A 21292-nucleotide genomic window follows, 5' to 3' on the forward strand; every position below is an offset into this window, starting at 1 on the left:
AGGCATGGGGGAGCACCAGGGCGGATCTGGGGGTCAAATATCTGTATGCCGTTTCACAGCAAATGCGGTGGAGAAACTGTTTCTGCCAAACAGTACGGACAGCAATCGTTCCACGTATGCCTCCATGGGGCCTGTGTTGGTAGTCTCAGCAACTCCGGCTATCCGGAGATTGTTGCAGCACAAAAGTTGCCTCCAAATATTCTGCTTTTGTTGCTGTTGATTTAAGGAGGCACTCTGTATGATCCAGGCATTTGGCCATTGCTGCTTTTGCATCTTCAATATCTGAAATGCGCCTTTCAGCAGGGTCAATGCGGGACTCATGTTGCTCCAATCGTTCATGCTTGGTGTCAATACGTGCACCCAGGCCGTCAAAGCACACATCAATAGGCTTGAAGCCTGCTCGTAATTCTGCCATTATGGCAGCGGCGCCCTCCAATGCAGGTGGTTGGGAGTCCAGGGGGGTCAGCGCGATCTGGCGGTTCCCTATGTGCTGCATTGTCTCCACCCTCCTTAGTCTTAGCAGCCTCAAAGGAGAGCTGTCACTGCTTAGGGTCTCCACAACCCATGGTGTATGGGGACACGCCAAGGTGTGTGAGGAGCAATGAGAAGGCACCCCTATCTGCCAAAACGGGAAGTCGCCAGTACACAAACAGTATAAGGCCCAGGAAGTTGTAATACTGTTGCCGGTCTAGTAGATGGGGTGGGCGGAGCTAGGTGGGCTGAGGGGAAGAGGAGGGGTCAGGACAGTATGAGGGCAGTTAGAGTAGGGACAGGGTGAGAGCTGGACACAGATAATAAAGGCTCCAGTTAAAGCATAATTAGCGTCTGTGATTATTTGTAGCACGATGCTACAACTGGCGACGAGGGTGGGATAGGCATGACTGCAGCCTACATGAACCTCATAAGAGTGCCCTGTCCCCTGCAGCGTTGAGGAAAGAATCCGCTGCTGTGTGGTGCTGCCACTTGAAGAAAAAGGTCAGCAGCAGGTGACCCTGCCCCTCCAGCGACTGTGGGGAGCCCAGAGGGAGCCACTGCCACGAGCGCTGAAACGCTCGAAAGAAGAAGCTGTTCGCGCCGAAAGCGCGAGTCCCGCCGGATGCGTGCAACTTGGCACCAGTGAAAGAACAGGAGTCCGGAGCCCACTCCGACCCTGTCCAGCACCCGAGAGTGAGGTAAAGGTCCCCTGACGTGGAGGACGCTGACCCCGGGAGCCTGATGACAAGCGCTGCCGAGCGCGCTAGAAGTGGCGCCCGGGTGCCGACTGAGGTCGGAAAACCTCACGCCCGATGTGTGAGTTTTGGCATGCCAGCGGCGAAGAAGAGCGGGAAGGTGAAAAGTAAGGCTGGAGCCCACCCCAACCTCACCTGGTAGCTGTTGCGGCCAAAGAAGAGTGAATCCTGATGTGCGCTGCCACTGGGGTCGCCGGCCGGTGAGTCCAGAGTGAACTGTAGCTGAGTGGGTCTGGAGGAAAAGCCTCTTGTGACTGCAGTGACGGCGGCCATCTTAAAGTCAGGCGCTTGTCAGGATAGACCCCTTAATTGTCATAGAGCGGCCATCTTGAAGTCAGGCACAGTGAAACAAGCATTGACTAGAGCAAGCAAACAAGCATTGGCAAGAAGAGATCAACAAGCATTGGTTGAAGCAAATAAACAAGCATTGGCAAGAAGGAATAAACAAGCATTGGTAAAGAGAAATAAACAAGCATTGTTAAAAGTAAATAAACAAGCATTGGCCAGAAAGAGTAAACAAGCATTGGCGAGAAGAAATAAACAAGCATTGTCAAGAGCAAATAAACAAGCACTGGTAAAGACAAATAAAGAAACAAGAGCAAACAAGAGGGTAAAAGGGAAACAACGACACAATGGTGACCCCCAACAACTCACCACTGCGGAAACCTTCTGCCACAGGAGGATCGCACCCGCGAGCTCCAGAACCTCTGACCGTGACCACGGGAGGGAGCATGGGCCCCAAGTGGCAAGACTGGTTAGAAGACTTCGAAGATTATATTGAGGGATCTAAAGTGACTGAAGACAAAGAGAAGTTAATTGCCCTCCCAACCTGGCAGGCCGGGAAGTAAGCAAAATCATAAAGGACCTTGCACCTGCAGATACTGGAACCTATGACAAAGTGCGCGAGGCACTAAATAAGAAGTTCTTCCACAAAAGAAACGTGGATTATGAGCGCCATGCGTTCCATCAAGCGCGTCAACCAAAAGAGGAAGCAATGAGTGCATTCATCACCCGGCTGCGACGGCTGTCAAGACATTGTGAATTTGAAAATTACTCGCCTGACGCTGCCATCAAATCACAAATCATAGCCGGCTGCCACTCAGAGACACTCAGGAGAGTGTCTCTGAGTGGCAGCCGGCACCACTGACTTTTGCACCAGTCCCCGTCTTTACGTGGATGTCCAAGAAGCCATTTCCCTGTCTGGGTAAATTCCACACAACGCTTACCCATGACGGCATCACCATACAGGCGGTCATACATGTTATCAAAGGACCCAAAGCCGATTGCTTACTCAGCCTCCCCACCGCAGAACGTCTTCGTCTGGTGGAAATCCTATTCAAAGTCAACGACAATCAGGACTGTGTCAACAAGTTTCCAAAATTATTTCAAGGCCTAGGCAAGCTGAAAGGGTGTCAAATTCGGCTACACATTAATGAACAGATCAAACCCGTCGCGCAGCACCCACAACGAGTTCCGTTCCATCTTCAAAGTGCCGTCGAGGACCAACTTCAGGAACTCCTAGAGGCAGACATCATTGAGCGCATGGATGGCCCGACCCCTTGGGTATCGCCGGTGGTCATCGTGCCAAAAAAAGGGACTCCCAACAAGGTGAGACTGTGCGTTGATATGTGCCTACCCGACACCGCAATTGAAAGGGAGCGACACCCTGGACCGCACCTGAGCGATATGATCGCTGCACTGAATGGCGCTTAGGTCTTCTCAAAGCTGGACCTGAATAAAGGTTATCACCAACTGGAATTAGACGCCAAATCTCGCTACATCACCACGTTTGCTACTCACCTAGGACTTTTTAGGTACAAACGGCTGAGCTTTGGTGTCTCCTCTGCTGCAGAGATCTTTCAGGAGGCCATCCGTCAAATCATTCAGCATATCCCCAACACCTTAAACTACAGCGACGACATCCTAGTCTACGGATCAGATGTTCATGAGCATGACATCGCTCTGGATCGCGTTTGCCATGCCCTGCTGGATGCAAATTTGACGCTGAACAAAGAAAAATTTGAGTTTCATCAGGCCACTTTGAAATTCTTTGGCCACATTTTCTCAGATGAGGGCATGAAGCCTGACCCGGACAAGATTGCGACTCTGAACAACACCAAGAGCCTGCAGGATGTCAATGATTTGAGGTCCTTCCTAGGGATGGCCAGCTACTGTGCCTGCTACATCCGTGACTATGCGACCATCAGTCACCCCCTTCGGATTCTTACCAAGCTTGGCCAACCATTCGACTGGACCCCTGAGTGTGAGCGGGTGTTCAAAGACATAAAGCGTGCTGTAGAGTCTGCTGACAGCCTCTCATACTTCAACTCCCAACGGAAGACTGAGATCACAGTCGATGCCAGCCCCGTTGGCTTAGGGGCCATCTTGGCTCAATATGATAATGACTCTGACCAAAGGCGGATTGTTGCCTATGCCAGCCGCAGCCTCTCTGATCCTGAGAAGAAGTACTCGCAGCCAGAGAAGGAGAGCCTTGCCGTGGTGTGGGCATGCAAACACTTTCATGTCTTCATATATGGCAAGCATTTTACCCTGTAATAAACACAATTCACAGATAACCTGTGTTATGGGAAGCACTATTCACTGTCTCACTACACGTGATAATTTATTATTTCTTCTTCATATACCAATAGTCATATCTCAGCATATCAAATATATCTCAAAACAAGTTCATGTGAAGTTTTTATCAGCAGTCTTGTAGATCAGATTGCTGATGTAAACATCATGCACAATATGCAAAGCAAAGAGTAAAATAAAATGAAATATGAATAACTCTCATCAAATCGATGTGTGTATTTCCTTCCTTCAAAATTGTTTTTATTCTTCTTGAATATCAGAAGTAGTATAAATCAGAATTCTTCAATCAACTTTCATCTTTACACAAGTGAAGTCATATCCCAATGCATTTCGGCATGCACCTTCGTCAGGGGAATGCACTTCATAAACCACAACAGAGGCAACTTTGAGACAAAATTCGTGTTCCTATTTCCTATCGTAGCGATAGAGCGATATAGCAAGAGAGCGAGACGCGAGAGGAGAAACATTTAACAAACGCGAGTAAGATAGATTCACATGGCATAAAGGGATCGCGTGGGGAAGAGAGTTATCTCCTTCGTTGCACTGGTCATTAATAACGCGAGAGAGGTTTCACGCAAAGGGGAACCAGGACATAAAATAGGAACACGAATTTTGTCTCAAAGTTGCCTCTGTTGTGGTTTATGAAGTGCATTCCCCTGACGAAGGTGCATGCCGAAATGCATTGGGATATGACTTCACTTGTGTAAAGATGAAAGTTGATTGAAGAATTCTGATTTATACTACTTCTGATATTCAAGAAGAATAAAAACAATTTTGAAGGAAGGAAATACACACATCGATTTGATGAGAGTTATTCATATTTCATTTTATTTTACTCTTTGCTTTGCATATTGTGCATGATGTTTACATCAGCAATCTGATCTACAAGACTGCTGATAAAAACTTCACATGAACTTGTTTTGAGATATATTTGATATGCTGAGATATGACTATTGGTATATGAAGAAGAAATAATAAATTATCACGTGTAGTGAGACAGTGAATAGTGCTTCCCATAACACAGGTTATCTGTGAATTGTGTTTATTTAGTACGAACTTGACTGGGGCTAGTCAAGATATGGGTAAGCACCAGTTGTAAATATTGTAAAGAAGGGACATAAATTTGTTTAAGTAAGGAGTGCAAATTACACATCATTGTTTGCATAAAGCATTTTACCCTGATCACGGATCATCAGGCGCTAATTACCATCTATGGCAACCCGAAATCCAAGATGCCTCCAAGAATTGAGAGATGGGGTCTCAGGCTTCAGGAGTACACCTTCACGATTGTTCACAAACCGGGGAAGGCTGAGAACCCGGCTGATTACATGTCCCGCCACCCTCAGCCGTCTTCAGAATCCAAACCATCGATCGCTGAGGAGTATATCCACTTCGTGGCTGACCAGGCACTGCCACCTGCCATTCCCATGGATTTCATCCGGGAGGTCACCGCCCAAGACACCATCCTGCAAATGGTACTCCACAGGATCCAAACCACGCAGAAAGAGGACACCGACCCCACAATCCGGAAAGAGATACAGGCATTCCGGCACGTCTGCGATGAACTATCGGTCACCACTGATGGAGTCATTCTAAGAGATCATCGACTTGTCATTCCTAGTCAACTGCGGCAAGGAGTCATCAACCTGGCCCATGAAGGCCACAGAGGAGTAGTATCCACCAAGCGAGCGTTAAGCGAACGTGTCTGGTTCCCTTCTCTTGACCAAATGGTAGAAGATACATTGAAAGACTGTCATCTCTGTCAGTTGACCTGCAAAAGTAATCCTCCGGCACCACTACAAATGACCTCCCTGCCCAGTGGAGTGTGGCAAGAAGTTGCCATGGACTTTTATGGACCGCTACAGTCTGGGAAGTATGTAGTTGCTATAATCGACGAGTACTCCAGATTTCCTATCGCACAAATAATACCGTCCACCAGTGCCACCTGCACACTCAAGGTGCTCGACGAGGTATTCGCAACTTGGGTTGTTCCCAGAGAGGTTAAAACGGACAATGGGCCCCCATTTAATGGACATGAATTCAGTGCATTTGCAAAGCACATGGACTTCAAGCACAGAAAAGTCACACCACTCTGGCCACAAGCCAATGGCACCATTGAAAGGTTTATGGCTACCATCAAAAGAACCTTCCAGAAAGCGACGGCTGAGAAGAGGGAGCTGCAGGCTGCTCTGAATGAAGTTCTCAAAGCTTACAGGACGACTCCTCATTCAACTACCGGGCAATGCCCTGCGACCCTCATGCTAGGGCGAACAATGAGAAATCGCATCCCGACATGGGAAGGAGCCCTGCAAGAGGTACTGCCAAGCCACATTCACCAGGAGATGGCCGTGACTGACAGACACAACAAAGACAAAATGAAGGCATACGCCGATGCCAAAAGGAGAGCAAGATCGCCATCCTTGCATGAAGGAGATCATGTCCTCGTCAAGCAGGAGCAGCAGAAAAAGACTGATTGTCGATTTCGTGATGAGCCACTGCTGGTGACTCAACAGAAGGGCACCATGCTGACTGCGGAATATGAACACCGTCGTATTACCAGAAATGTTTCTCACTTCAAGAAGTGTCCTCAACACATGAAGGGGCCGGTGACAAACCCTACCAGCAATTCTGCACTGGAAGAACCTGACCATGGTCACATGGAGAATCAAGGTCAGCAGGGTGGGCCCTCACCAGGTGTGTCTACTGGGACTGTGTCTTTGCGACCACGTCGTGATATTCAGCCACCAAAGAGACTCATTGTAGAGATGGACTGAAGTAGTAGTTGTCTGCTTTGTTTATTAAGAAAGGGGGAGATGTAATACTGTTGCCGGTCTAGTAGCTGGGGTGGGCGGAGCTAGGTGGGCTGAGGGGAAGAGGAGGGGTCAGGACAGGATGAGGGCAGTTAGAGTAGGGACAGGGTGAGAGCTGGACACAGATAATAAAGGCTTCAGTTAAAGCATAATTAGCGTCTGTGATTATTTGTAGCACATTGCTACAGAAGGGTCACTAAATAAGTCTGCCTCTCAATGTCCCCAGACGCACCGCAAGTGTGCCTGTCAGGCTGCTCTTTTATTTATGTTAGGCAGTTGCTAAATGCACCTCACCCTCCTATCCCACACAAGCAGGGAAGAGAGGGGAGATCTTGATCTGCAGCATCGTACTGCAAGGCCATTATCGCATCTATGTGACCTGGGATACAGCTGCATGTATCTGCTCCAAAATGGCCCTACATTGGGCCTTCCGCATGCAGGGCACTGGTGTCCTTGTTGCAGTGATCTAAGTGGAGAGGGTGCCCCGGTACCTAGGGGGGTTCATGGCTGATCACGCGACTCACCGCTTCCCCCAATGTTTGACCCCCAGGAGTCCGCTGCTCTGCCACTCCAGGCAACAGAGCCCCGGCCTCGATTGTTCTATCGGCCGTTCTCTGCAGCGGGGGCGGGGCTCCGCCCTCAGGCTCTCCGACGACCCCTGTCATTGCGGGGCCTCCAAGTGCCGCCTCACGCTGAGGTACGGTCGTGTGTGGAAGGCTGGGGCATCTCTGCCGGAATCACTGCATTCCACAAGCGCCCCAAAGTCTCAGTTGGCCACGGCAGCGCTCAGGGGCTCAGATCGCCACGATGGGAGGCTGCAGAGAAGTTCAATGATCGCGGCCACTGGGGAGCTCCTCAATCAAATCACGCACGCACCCAAATATGAAGGGAGATTTAACACATATTTTAGTGGATTACCTGTGGTTCTTAGCGCAATGGAAGTCTTTCTTAAAACCAGTTTTTAAAAAAAGCAAGATATAAGGGTTGGGGGCAAGCAATTAACTTTCTTTTGGATATGGGCTTTTTGGATGTAACTTGCGCCATGGGGCGATTTGTACTGGCTGTGGATATATTGTATGGGACAATTTGATTATTTAATAATTGGATGATTGGGGTTTTAATTATGCATTAAGTGTGGGTCAGTCTTTACTGCCTGTGCATAACATTTTGGGTAACATCAGACAAGTTTAGGATAGGATGAATCATGGTTTTTAACATAACAGGTGTATTGGTAAAGCGCATTCCTACCCAAAGGTGCCCTGGCGCTGAATAACAGATGTTTATTATTACCCATTTTCTCGACCTCAAATGGATGAAAGACTAGGTGGACCCGCCGGGATTTTAACCTGTGACCTTGAGGTCAAACACAGGCCCCTGCAGTGTCTGCTTTAGTCCACTGAGCCATCAGACCTCAGTGTTTAATTTTGGGCTTGCATCCTCTGTGGGAGATTAGGTCTACTTGTAGGTCAAGTCAGGGATTGTGCTCCTTTTAGGAGCAAGGGCGGTCACACACCCTTTGGGGTGTCATACTTCATCATCGGGCAGCTCCTCTTTGGGCCGGTGCTGCAATGCCCAACGCAACCCTCAAGCGGGCCCTTTGCTAGAGTTATTTTCTTTTTGCCGACGTGAAGAGTGAGGTGAGATGGCTAGATGTGAGTAGAATGGGGAAAAATGTGTAATCAAAATGACTACAGGGATCCAAAGGCTAACTTAATTCTTTGTCATGGTTAAAAACGTAGGTTGACAAGAAGTACAAATAATGGTCTACTGTAGCTCCAGTTAGTGTGAGTCAAGGGTCAACATATTTCATCCCTGTTACTGTCCAGAATGATCCTGGCATTTCATCAGGATCAATAATCTGTTTCTACTCAATCGGGGATGATGAATTGGTGTGTGTACATAGATATTTAGTATACCTTCTGGGAACAGACCTAGGGGAACGAAATGGGAGGAAGTGAAAATGTAAAAACATATTCATCTTGACAGAAACATTAAAAGATATGGGGATGCAATTTGCGATTTGTGTCAATGAATGCTTGTTTGGAGCTGTTCACCAAAAACAACTATGACCACAGAAGAAGCCAATGGTGTGCACATGCAATTCATGCAATTAAACTTTCTTACGAACACATCAGTTGATAGAACTAGGTTTTCAACCATATACACAGCCAGTGCAAGCCACTCTACATGCTGTTGAAATTTCTTACAGACTATTAACACATATTGAGAGGTACCCTTTCCAATTTAGGGGACAGGGTGCACTTTAGTAAAAACAATACATTTTCCCCTACAACCACATCTATAAACCTCTTCTCTGTTTCGAAACTCACAATCCAAAAACCCACAACTTCAAGCCATAACACAACCCAAATATATGTAAAAATGTCAAATATTTAATATATCAATTCAATGTATATATGCATAACATTTAGATAAAAAACTATTTAAAAAAAATCCTAATCTGGATATTCACTATTGTTGCGGGGAATCTGCTCATGGACAGAACTATACCTAGGAACCCAGGACCTCAGTGAATTGTAGTGTTCCAAAAAACTCACCTCAGTACCCAGAACCCCTATCTGACTAGCATTAGTGTCTCATTAGCTCTCCGTCCTATAGCGAAGCTACCAATGATTAGACAACCCAGAACATGTGACTTAGGGTACTCTCAGGATTGGTGGGAATCAAGAACACTCTTTCATTTTTATTTTCATACCAGTCCACAACGTGAGTAATCAGAGACACAGAAAAGTTTAAAATGTTTTTTTTAACCACATGCTCGAAGATGCAGTATTTTGGCTAACATAAGCAGGCATATGATTAGAAATAAAACAAATCAGTATTGTTACAATTCCATAAAACACAAAGGGAGAAATCATGTTATAATGATAGTGGAAACAGGTCATATAGCACCTTGTGAATTACCCTCCCCTGCTAGGCACTAGGTTTTATAATAATAGAAGGTGTCTTAGGCTTAAATGGGGAACCCCATACCTCCAAGATCAGCAGAGGTTAATCACATCTCAGGATCAGCAAAGCTCTCTATCAATGGAAACGTTTTTCTCCAAGTGCCCAAATCATTCATGCAGTTCAATATTAAAGTCACTAGAAATTCAGTTTGTTGCAGCTGTGTACGTGTTGTGTCTAGAGCATTGGCCGATCAACCTGAATTACAGCATACATTGTCATTATGACCTTGAAGGCTTCTGCACGCAGTGTACAGACTAAGGTCGCGTGTAAGTCTAGGGATGTGAAAAACAGCCCGTTCTCATGCAAGGAAAATCAAGCAGTTTAACTTACAACAACAGTTACATGTAGTGTCATGTGCAAAAAAAGTGACAAAATAACATTTAAACTTCTAATAAGTGTATGCTAACATAGCAATGTGTGCAAGCAGGGCTCTGTCTTCACTACACCCTCCCCTGATCGGACGACGTCAAGAAGGGAAGTAATTTAGGAACGCAGAGTTCAAGTTCGAGTGAGACAGAACCAAGTTCAAAATTTGCCAAACTGCATAATTGGAAGTGAAAAGTTCGAAGTAGTAAGTAGTAAAAAAACAGAAAGGTCGACTTAATGCCCAACAAGGGGAGAAAAAAAAGAAAAGGAAAAAAATGTGTATTAAGTACTGTACGCAGAAATGATGGACGTTAGCCAATTTAATCCATCAGCGTACAGGCACAGTATGTTGCAACAGCCTCCAAGAGGAAGTCATTGTTATCATCATAAAATAAATCAGCCATCCAATTTAATAAATTGAAGGAACATACATGTTCTTCGAAAGCTGGGGCCTCTAGCACCATCAGAGGGCAGCTTGCATGTTCTTCGATGTAACTTTGTGCCAGGAAGTCATGTGCAGCCGCACATATATTCCAATTCACTAAACCCCATGCCCCGCTGCACAGGCCATAATCCCAACACCAGAACAGTCCAACTCATGAGCCACTAAGGGACTCATTAGTTGATCATAATCCAGGGCAGGAGACACCGTATTGCAGAGACACAAATCCAGAGCGCATTTAAAACAGCAATCCAGGCAACGGAAAACAGGTTGAACCAAGTAAAGTACGAAAATCGGAAGGATAATCCCCATGCTACACTCAAGGTTGCTAGAGGTAGCATTCCATAATATCCAAGCATCCGGTTGCGAAGCTGGAGCAGCCAGGACAGGCTGTCTCATGACACAGATTGTGCAGCCATTTCTGAGCAAGCAAATCAAGAATAGTACACCCCGCAGCCAAGGCGAGAATTAAAGGCAATCCGCCGTTGATGCTGGAAAAAATAGAATGAAAAAATGCCGGTATCACACCAAATATAGTTTGGAATGAGGTCACAAGGCCGGAGCTAACAAGTTTGAAAAAATGCTCCAATCCTGTTGTTCATGAGGCATTGAATATAGTGTGAATCAAAGTGGCGAAATGAAGTGGGAGATTAGTATTTAAAAGTGCATGCACCTCAGTGCGGGTGTTTGCCACGTGAAGGGCAAATGTTTCACGGGAAGAAGTAAGGGCGACTTTTCTTTGAGACAACAGAGCCCTTATTCTATTTGTCTTGTTGAACTCTGCTTTCAAGGTGGGAATGGAAGGCCAGATGGATATGTCCAGTCTCCCATGCGGTGGGGGGGAGTACATTTTTACAGCAAACCGCACAGGGGAGACGGTTACAATGTACCGGATCCCAGCCAGCATACCCGGAAAGCTTAATTATTTAAAAGCAAATTACTACCGTTAGCTAGCAGCGTGAAAGTTGGTGTAATAGCTGGCACTGGATTGCCTTTTAAAATGTAAGCTAAATTCGGGGCTTGCGTGTTAAATGAGCCGTGCAATTGTATGTTTTTGCAAACTAGTGAGTGATCAGGTGTAGAAGTGCATTCCTCGCCCTTCAAATAAACTACTTTACCCTCTCTCATGCACCTGTATGAGAAAGGTAGAGACCAAACTTCATGGAGATAGGCACTTCCCAATGGTTATATTCTACCTATGGCATAGTGTTTCATACATGAATTGAATTTAAACACGGGGAAGGGCAGTGTTATTAACCCATGAATGAGCCATACCTCAGAATTTGATTCAGCAACAGAAAATGGTAAAGGTTCTAAATTTTCAATTTGTAAAAGTGAATATGATGCATCCTTCATGAACATAAACTTTTATTTTTCAATCAAAATAAATGGTAAAAACTGAGATGAGGTATTCATATAGTCCCGAGGCACTTTCCCGGACTTTAAAGGTTGTAAAGTTCACGCAAACTGCATTATAGATTGTAAATGATTTTGATCATGGTACAAAACATACATTTCATCCTGTAGAATATCAACAGATGACACAATATTGTCTAAGGGGTAAATTCTAGAAGACAGAGTATTAATGCTATTGTCATCGACAGCAAGCACCTTTTCTAAATTAGCTTGATCAATTGCTCTTAATCTAAAAGCAGCTTCAATTTGGGACAGTTTCCAAACTTCGTTGTAACTAGCATATATCCATCGTTTGGATTTGCCTCCTACAGGGCCTTTCACAAAGTCATTCAAATCAACATCGTCAGTCAATTTGGACAAATGAAGTTTAACTGACGGTAAAGTGGAATGCTTAAGCCAGTTCCATCATAATTTGCCTACTGAATAGGTAGTAACAGAATGGGCGTTTTCAAAACAGGGGTCTACTCTAACCTGCGTATAGCCTGGGGCCAGACCCAGAAAACGATGTTCGCATGAATCTGAACTTTTTTGCCATAATAACCAACCTAGAGGATCCAAGCTGGAAACATTAAAGGAGGAATTAGCTATCAGAGACTGCAATTCATCAAGGGACATATCGTTGTGATTATACCATGTAGGACAAGCACCCAAAGTAGGAGTGGAAGGGGCATTTAATTTTTTAGATGTAGCCAATACAAAGCAAGTAGTATGTGAAGTTGTAGCGTTCAGAAACAACATCTGGTTTGGGGTGACACATGCACAATGCAAAGCTTCACTGCTTTGCACTTGCCAAGCTTTAGAACCCCAAACAGATTTAAGATCAATGGTATCTTTCCACAGCTCATAGCCCCCCATAGCTAATTGATCGATAAAGGTCTTTGAATACAGTAATTTAGTGTGAGTGAGTCTAACTTTGGGAGAGGACTTTGCAGTCATTTTAATATAAAAGGCTTCAGGATTGGATTGGTTAAAACCAGTAAAGTAGGTAAACTTTTTCAAGAGAGTATTCGAGCTGCCTTCACTTTGGAGCTGGACAATGCTCCCATTGTGTATAATTGACCACATTTCTAAATGTATTTGTTTTCTGCAGGAAATTATTGCCATAATGCTGGTAGCATAATAAGTCTGCATAATGTGCAGTGTCCAAGTACAAATCTTCAGCATCAAATGCAGCATAATATTTCAAATCAGAAAAAGAACCTCTACGGCTTGGACATCCCAATCATCAGAGCGTGTATTTTGTTTCACAACATCCCCCATAGAAACACGAAGTACATTGGGAACATTATTAACCTCTGTAGGACCATGAACCTGAAATTTAAGAGCATCCCACACAATCCCATCCAACACTGGCCAGGCAGTGATGTTGACAAAAGTCTGGTCCCTCTTCATGATGTGGGGCAAGGAGTTGAGTGCCAAAGTTCCATCAATTAACCTAATTGTAGATCTTTCTGTAACATAATGTCCATTTACTAGATGAAACAATCCAACCACAAATCTAATTGACATGTATAAATAAATTGAGACAAGCACCAGCCATATATAAGTTCAAGGGGGTATTAAAAATGTATTTTTAACCAAAGAGCAAAAATAGAAATGTTTGATGGAGAACTTGATATTGTAGAGTTAGTGTCAAAAGAAAAACGGGACTGGTCAACTGCACCTGTTTGTACACCAGGCAACAACACATCTGTGGGATAAGTATACTCAGTACCTTCATTGGGATCACCAGCTGGGTGAATTCAATAATGGATGGTAAAAGTAGTCATGACAAATGGCAATGTCAGGCCTGTTAGTGTTAGCTGGGGCCAAAACAGAATTTCTCAGCATTGCTGGACAAGAGACCGCTGGAGTCATACTAGCTAAGAAGAACCGGCTACTTGTTGTAACTTGACATTGTCAATGGAGATGTACCTGTTATCCTTGCGACCAGGAAGTGGAGGTAAAATGACTGTTCTTGTACCCTGAAATGCCAAGCACAGGGCCTGGTGCACGATATGAGAGGCCGAACTCCTTCTTGTTCTCCACCTTCTCACGGACCAGGTCACTGACTCGAGGTAGCCAGCCAACTACCGGAATCTGAAGCACAGCATCAGTTGTGGAGGGCAAGTGTTCCTTTGCAAGACTGTCTCAAGTCTCTTGTAGGTTCTGTAATAAAGCAGAATTATAATCTACATCAAAGGGTGCGGTCAATGCCACCATGTCTAGACCCTCAAGGTCTGGGACAAACATCTTTATGCCAAAGAGCATGTTGTATGGGGTTCGCCCACCAAGAGATCTTCTAGGGAGATTATTGAGTGCACGTTGAACGCTATACAAATGGGCCAACCAGTTTCTGCCAGTACCTAAAACCCTAGCTGTCAAGGATTGCTTTTAAGCCACAGTTCATCCGCTCCACAACCAAATTGCCCTCAGGCCTGTATGAAAATTTTACCTGCACCTCCAAAGACCTCATGGCTTCTTCATACGCCTTTGAGGTGAATGCCGGGCCTTGGTCAAAATTAAGGGTGCCACATGCAAAAGTTCCCACAAAGGCATGCAAATCCCTGATGCCAGTTCGAGCATCAGCGCTGCGTTGTGGTCAGACCCATAAAAAGCGTGCGGAAGAATCCACTGCAACTAAGATGAACTTATTTGCAGTATCAGAAGAGAAAGGACCGCAGTGATCTAAACAAACACACCCAACTGGTTTATTAGATATGTACAGCTGTGTTTGTGGTATACGCGCAGCAGTCTAAGGTTTAATCTGCTGGCAAATGTCACATGCAAGTACATGTTCACAAGTCTGTTTGGACAATCCACACCACCAGTATTGTTGCTGCAAGATAGAGACAGTCCCTGAAACGCCGGCATGAGCAGAGGCCATGCCCTCGTAAGCGGCTATCAATGAAAGCCTGCGGTCTGTGTTGGGAGTCAATCTGTCACCAACATGGTTAATTCTCACATAGGTAACTTTATCAGGACTTAAATGATAAGAGTATATAGAAGGGAAACCTCTAGGGTAATCACTACCCTTATCTGTTGTAGCAATAGCTGCCAATATGTCATCATCAATCTTACTTTTGGAACGTGTAACTGCTGCTACTACATACGTTGCCACTGCTGTCTTTGTTGCTTCATCAGCAAGACTGTTGGCAACAGTGTGTACTCCTATGCGCTGGTGACCACGAGTATGAATTACATTTATGAGAGGCAGACACTCTTTAAGTTCTGCAACTCGAACCCAAAGCATTTTTTCTGTTTTATTGCGCTACCTTTGGAATCACAATAGTCATTTTGAGTCCCGAAAAAACAAATTGTTATTGGAAGACTGAACACAGTAGTAAGAGTCACTTACAATTAGAGTAGTCACACACGGATCAGCAAACTCCAGTGCAAGCACCAGAGCACGTAGCTCTGCCAACTGGGTGGTACAGACCCCTAATGACTGCGTGTGCACAACATCGGATTTGAATTCGCCGTTCACCATTGTACTCACCACTATTGGACAGGCCGCTGAATAAGCATGCTTAGATCACATCGCCGGTTGCGCCGAACCATCAGTGTAAATGATACAATGGTAATCCTCAAGCGGGCGCAAAGACAAAGGAGCAGGATGAACAACTTCATACTGTAAAAACTCCTGTGTCTGCTATGAGGGGTCAAAAATAAACATTTTAGAAAAGGGGGGTGGTGATGAACAGAGTGTCTGAGTTAAACAGACCACTCTTACCCAGTCCAAAGATCAGGGCTTGATCCATCACCGTTATTTATCTCACTGCCCCATCCCAGCTCAGAACCTGGCTATATGCAAATCAGTCTGTCCCTGGCCCAGTGCATCATGGGAACAGGGCAGACTAAACTACCAAGCCAATTCTTCACCAGAAAGGAGACAAGCTACCGGGGACCGGTTTCTGGCATTTCAGCCTTCTTCGGCCCGGCTTGCTTGAATCCTGATGGAGCAGTGAGAAAGGGACTCATGTCTGAGTATACCCTGCCACACCTATAGTGGCCAAAAACGATTTAGAAAAGGGGGGTGGTGATGAACAGAGTGTCTGAGTTAAACAGACCACTCTTACCCAGTCCAAAGATCAGGGCTTGATCCATCACCGTTATTTATCTCACTGCCCCATCCCAGCTCAGAACCTGGCTATATGCAAATCAGTCTGTCCCTGGCCCAGTGCATCATGGGAACAGGGCAGACTAAACTACCAAGCCAATTCTTCACCAGAAAGGAGACAAGCTACCGGGGACCGGTTTCTGGCATTTCAGCCTTCTTCGGCCCGGCTTGCTTGAATCCTGATGGAGCAGTGAGAAAGGGACTCATGTCTGAGTATACCCTGCCACACCTATAGTGGCCAAAAACGATTTAGAAAAGGGGGGTGGTGATGAACAGAGTGTCTGAGTTAAACAGACCACTCTTACCCAGTCCAAAGATCAGGGCTTGATCCATCACCGTTATTTATCTCACTGCCCCATCCCAGCTCAGAACCTGGCTATATGCAAATCAGTCTGTCCCTGGCCCAGTGCATCATGGGAACAGGGCAGACTAAACTACCAAGCCAATTCTTCACCAGAAAGGAGACAAGCTACCGGGGACCGGTTTCTGGCATTTCAGCCTTCTTCGGCCCGGCTTGCTTGAATCCTGATGGAGCAGTGAGAAAGGGACTCATGTCTGAGTATACCCTGCCACACCTATAGTGGCCAAAAACGATTTAGAAAAGGGGGGTGGTGATGAACAGAGTGTCTGAGTTAAACAGACCACTCTTACCCAGTCCAAAGATCAGGGCTTGATCCATCACCGTTATTTATCTCACTGCCCCATCCCAGCTCAGAACCTGGCTATATGCAAATCAGTCTGTCCCTGGCCCAGTGCATCATGGGAACAGGGCAGACTAAACTACCAAGCCAATTCTTCACCAGAAAGGAGACAAGCTACCGGGGACCGGTTTCTGGCATTTCAGCCTTCTTCGGCCCGGCTTGCTTGAATCCTGATGGAGCAGTGAGAAAGGGACTCATGTCTGAGTATACCCTGCCACACCTATAGTGGCCAAAAACGATTTAGAAAAGGGGGGTGGTGATGAACAGAGTGTCTGAGTTAAACAGACCACTCTTACCCAGTCCAAAGATCAGGGCTTGATCCATCACCGTTATTTATCTCACTGCCCCATCCCAGCTCAGAACCTGGCTATATGCAAATCAGTCTGTCCCTGGCCCAGTGCATCATGGGAACAGGGCAGACTAAACTACCAAGCCAATTCTTCACCAGAAAGGAGACAAGCTACCGGGGACCGGTTTCTGGCATTTCAGCCTTCTTCGGCCCGGCTTGCTTGAATCCTGATGGAGCAGTGAGAAAGGGACTCATGTCTGAGTATACCCTGCCACACCTATAGTGGCCAAAAACGATTTAGAAAAGGGGGGTGGTGATGAACAGAGTGTCTGAGTTAAACAGACCACTCTTACCCAGTCCAAAGATCAGGGCTTGATCCATCACCGTTATTTATCTCACTGCCCCATCCCAGCTCAGAACCTGGCTATATGCAAATCAGTCTGTCCCTGGCCCAGTGCATCATGGGAACAGGGCAGACTAAACTACCAAGCCAATTCTTCACCAGAAAGGAGACAAGCTACCGGGGACCGGTTTCTGGCATCTCAGCCTTCTTCGGCCCGGCTTGCTTGAATCCTGATGGAGCAGTGAGAAAGGGACTCATGTCTGAGTATACCCTGCCACACCTATAGTGGCCAAAAACGATTTAGAAAAGGGGGGTGGTGATGAACAGAGTGTCTGAGTTAAACAGACCACTCTTACCCAGTCCAAAGATCAGGGCTTGATCCATCACCGTTATTTATCTCACTGCCCCATCCCAGCTCAGAACCTGGCTATATGCAAATCAGTCTGTCCCTGGCCCAGTGCATCATGGGAACAGGGCAGACTAAACTACCAAGCCAATTCTTCACCAGAAAGGAGACAAGCTACCGGGGACTGGTTTCTGGCATTTCAGCCTTCTTCGGCCCGGCTTGCTTGAATCCTGATGGAGCAGTGAGAAAGGGTTTGGTTTGGTTTGCCCTGTTCCCATCATGCACTGGGACAGGAACAGACTAATTTGCATACAGTCAGGTTCTGAAACTGGGATGGTGCAGTGAGCTAAAAACGGTGTTGGATCTAGCCCTGATCTCTTGACTGGGTGAGAGTATTCTGTTTAATTCAGAGACTCTGTCCCTCACCACCCCTTGTTGTAAATATTTTTGTCCACCCTAAGCGTGGAAGGGTATACTCAGATGTGAGTCCCTTGCTCATTGCACCATCAGGATTCAAGCAAGCCGGGCCGAAGAGGCTGAAATGCCAGAAACCGGTCCCCGGTAGCTTGTTTCCTTCCCAGTGTAAGAATTGGCTTTTGTAGTTTGGTTTGCCCTGTTCCCATCATGCACTGGGACAGGAACAGACTAATTTGCATACAGTCAGGTTCTGAAACTGGGATGGTGCAGTGAGCTAAAAAACGGTGTTGGATCTAGCCCTGATCTCTTGACTGGGTGAGAGTATTCTGTTTAATTCAGAGACTCTGTCCCTCACCACCCCTTGTTGTAAATATTTTTGTCCACCCTAAGCGTGGAAGGGTATACTCAGATGTGAGTCCCTTGCTCATTGCACCATCAGGATTCAAGCAAGCCGGGCCGAAGAGGCTGAAATGCCAGAAACCGGTCCCCGGTAGCTTGTTTCCTTCCCAGTGTAAGAATTGGCTTTTGTAGTTTGGTTTGCCCTGTTCCCATCATGCACTGGGACAGGAACAGACTAATTTGCATACAGTCAGGTTCTGAAACTGGGATGGTGCAGTGAGCTAAAAAACGGTGTTGGATCTAGCCCTGATCTCTTGACTGGGTGAGAGTATTCTGTTTAATTCAGAGACTCTGTCCCTCACCACCCCTTGTTGTAAATATTTTTGTCCACCCTAAGCGTGGAAGGGTATACTCAGATGTGAGTCCCTTGCTCATTGCACCATCAGGATTCAAGCAAGCCGGGCCGAAGAGGCTGAAATGCCAGAAACCGGTCCCCGGTAGCTTGTTTCCTTCCCAGTGTAAGAATTGGCTTTTGTAGTTTGGTTTGCCCTGTTCCCATCATGCACTGGGACAGGAACAGACTAATTTGCATACAGTCAGGTTCTGAAACTGGGATGGTGCAGTGAGCTAAAAAACGGTGTTGGATCTAGCCCTGATCTCTTGACTGGGTGAGAGTATTCTGTTTAATTCAGAGACTCTGTCCCTCACCACCCCTTGTTGTAAATATTTTTGTCCACCCTAAGCGTGGAAGGGTATACTCAGATGTGAGTCCCTTGCTCATTGCACCATCAGGATTCAAGCAAGCCGGGCCGAAGAGGCTGAAATGCCAGAAACCGGTCCCCGGTAGCTTGTTTCCTTCCCAGTGTAAGAATTGGCTTTTGTAGTTTGGTTTGCCCTGTTCCCATCATGCACTGGGACAGGAACAGACTAATTTGCATACAGTCAGGTTCTGAAACTGGGATGGTGCAGTGAGCTAAAAAACGGTGTGGGATCTAGCCCTGATCTCTTGACTGGGTGAGAGTATTCTGTTTAGTTCAGAGACTCTGTCCCTCACCACCCCTTGTTGTAAATATTTTTGTCCACCCTAAGCGTGGAAGGGTATACTCAGATGTGAGTCCCTTGCTCATTGCACCATCAGGATTCAAGCAAGCCGGGCCGAAGAGGCTGAAATGCCAGAAACCGGTCCCCGGTAGCTTGTTTCCTTCCCAGTGTAAGAATTGGCTTTTGTAGTTTGGTTTGCCCTGTTCCCATCATGCACTGGGACAGGAACAGACTAATTTGCATACAGTCAGGTTCTGAAACTGGGATGGTGCAGTGAGCTAAAAAACGGTGTTGGATCTAGCCCTGATCTCTTGACTGGGTGAGAGTATTCTGTTTAATTCAGAGACTCTGTCCCTCACCACCCCTTGTTGTAAATATTTTTGTCCACCCTAAGCGTGGAAGGGTATACTCAGATGTGAGTCCCTTGCTCATTGCACCATCAGGATTCAAGCAAGCCGGGCCGAAGAGGCTGAAATGCCAGAAACCGGTCCCCGGTAGCTTGTTTCCTTCCCAGTGTAAGAATTGGCTTTTGTAGTTTGGTTTGCCCTGTTCCCATCATGCACTGGGACAGGAACAGACTAATTTGCATACAGTCAGGTTCTGAAACTGGGATGGTGCAGTGAGCTAAAAAACGGTGTTGGATCTAGCCCTGATCTCTTGACTGGGTGAGAGTATTCTGTTTAATTCAGAGACTCTGTCCCTCACCACCCCTTGTTGTAAATATTTTTGTCCACCCTAAGCGTGGAAGGGTATACTCAGATGTGAGTCCCTTGCTCATTGCACCATCAGGATTCAAGCAAGCCGGGCCGAAGAGGCTGAAATGCCAGAAACCGGTCCCCGGTAGCTTGTTTCCTTCCCAGTGTAAGAATTGGCTTTTGTAGTTTGGTTTGCCCTGTTCCCATCATGCACTGGGACAGGAACAGACTAATTTGCATACAGTCAGGTTCTGAAACTGGGATTGTGCAGTGAGCTAAAAAACGGTGTTGGATCTAGCCCTGATCTCTTGACTGGGTGAAAGTATTCTGTTTAATTCAGAGACTCTGTCCCTCACCACCCCTTGTTGTAAATATTTTTGTCCACCCTAAGCGTGGAAGGGTATACTCAGATGTGAGTCCCTTGCTCATTGCACCATCAGGATTCAAGCAAGCCGGGCCGAAGAGGCTGAAATGCCAGAAACCGGTCCCCGGTAGCTTGTTTCCTTCCCAGTGTAAGAATTGGCTTTTGTAGTTTGGTTTGCCCTGTTCCCATCATGCACTGGGACAGGAACAGACTAATTTGCATACAGTCAGGTTCTGAAACTGGGATGGTGCAGTGAGCTAAAAAACGGTGTTCGATCTAGCCCTGATCTCTTGACTGGGTGAGAGTATTCTGTTTAATTCAGAGACTCTGTCCCTCACCACCCCTTGTTGTAAATATTTTTGTCCACCCTAAGCGTGGAAGGGTATACTCAGATGTGAGTCCCTTGCTCATTGCACCATCAGGATTCAAGCAAGCCGGGCCGAAGAGGCTGAAATGCCAGAAACTGGTCCCCGGTAGCTTGTTTCCTTCCCAGTGTAAGAATTGGCTTTTGTAGTTTGGTTTGCCCTGTTCCCATCATGCACTGGGACAGGAACAGACTAATTTGCATACAGTCAGGTTCTGAAACTGGGATGGTGCAGTGAGCTAAAAAACGGTGTTGGATCTAGCCCTGATCTCTTGACTGGGTGAGAGTATTCTGTTTAATTCAGAGACTCTGTCCCTCACCACCCCTTGTTGTAAATATCAAAAATAAACATGACATCTGTAAACGTCAGTCAAGTTGCCCATTGTATCCAACGTGGATGCAAAGCTTTAGAATTTGGTACACTGGCTTTCGTCACTGCCTCAAGGGCAGGATACGGTGTAACAAC

The sequence above is a fragment of the Lissotriton vulgaris genome, chromosome 3_1, assembly GCF_964263255.1.
Source record: "Lissotriton vulgaris chromosome 3_1, aLisVul1.2, whole genome shotgun sequence".
In the NCBI taxonomy this organism is placed as follows: Eukaryota; Metazoa; Chordata; class Amphibia; order Caudata; family Salamandridae; genus Lissotriton; species Lissotriton vulgaris.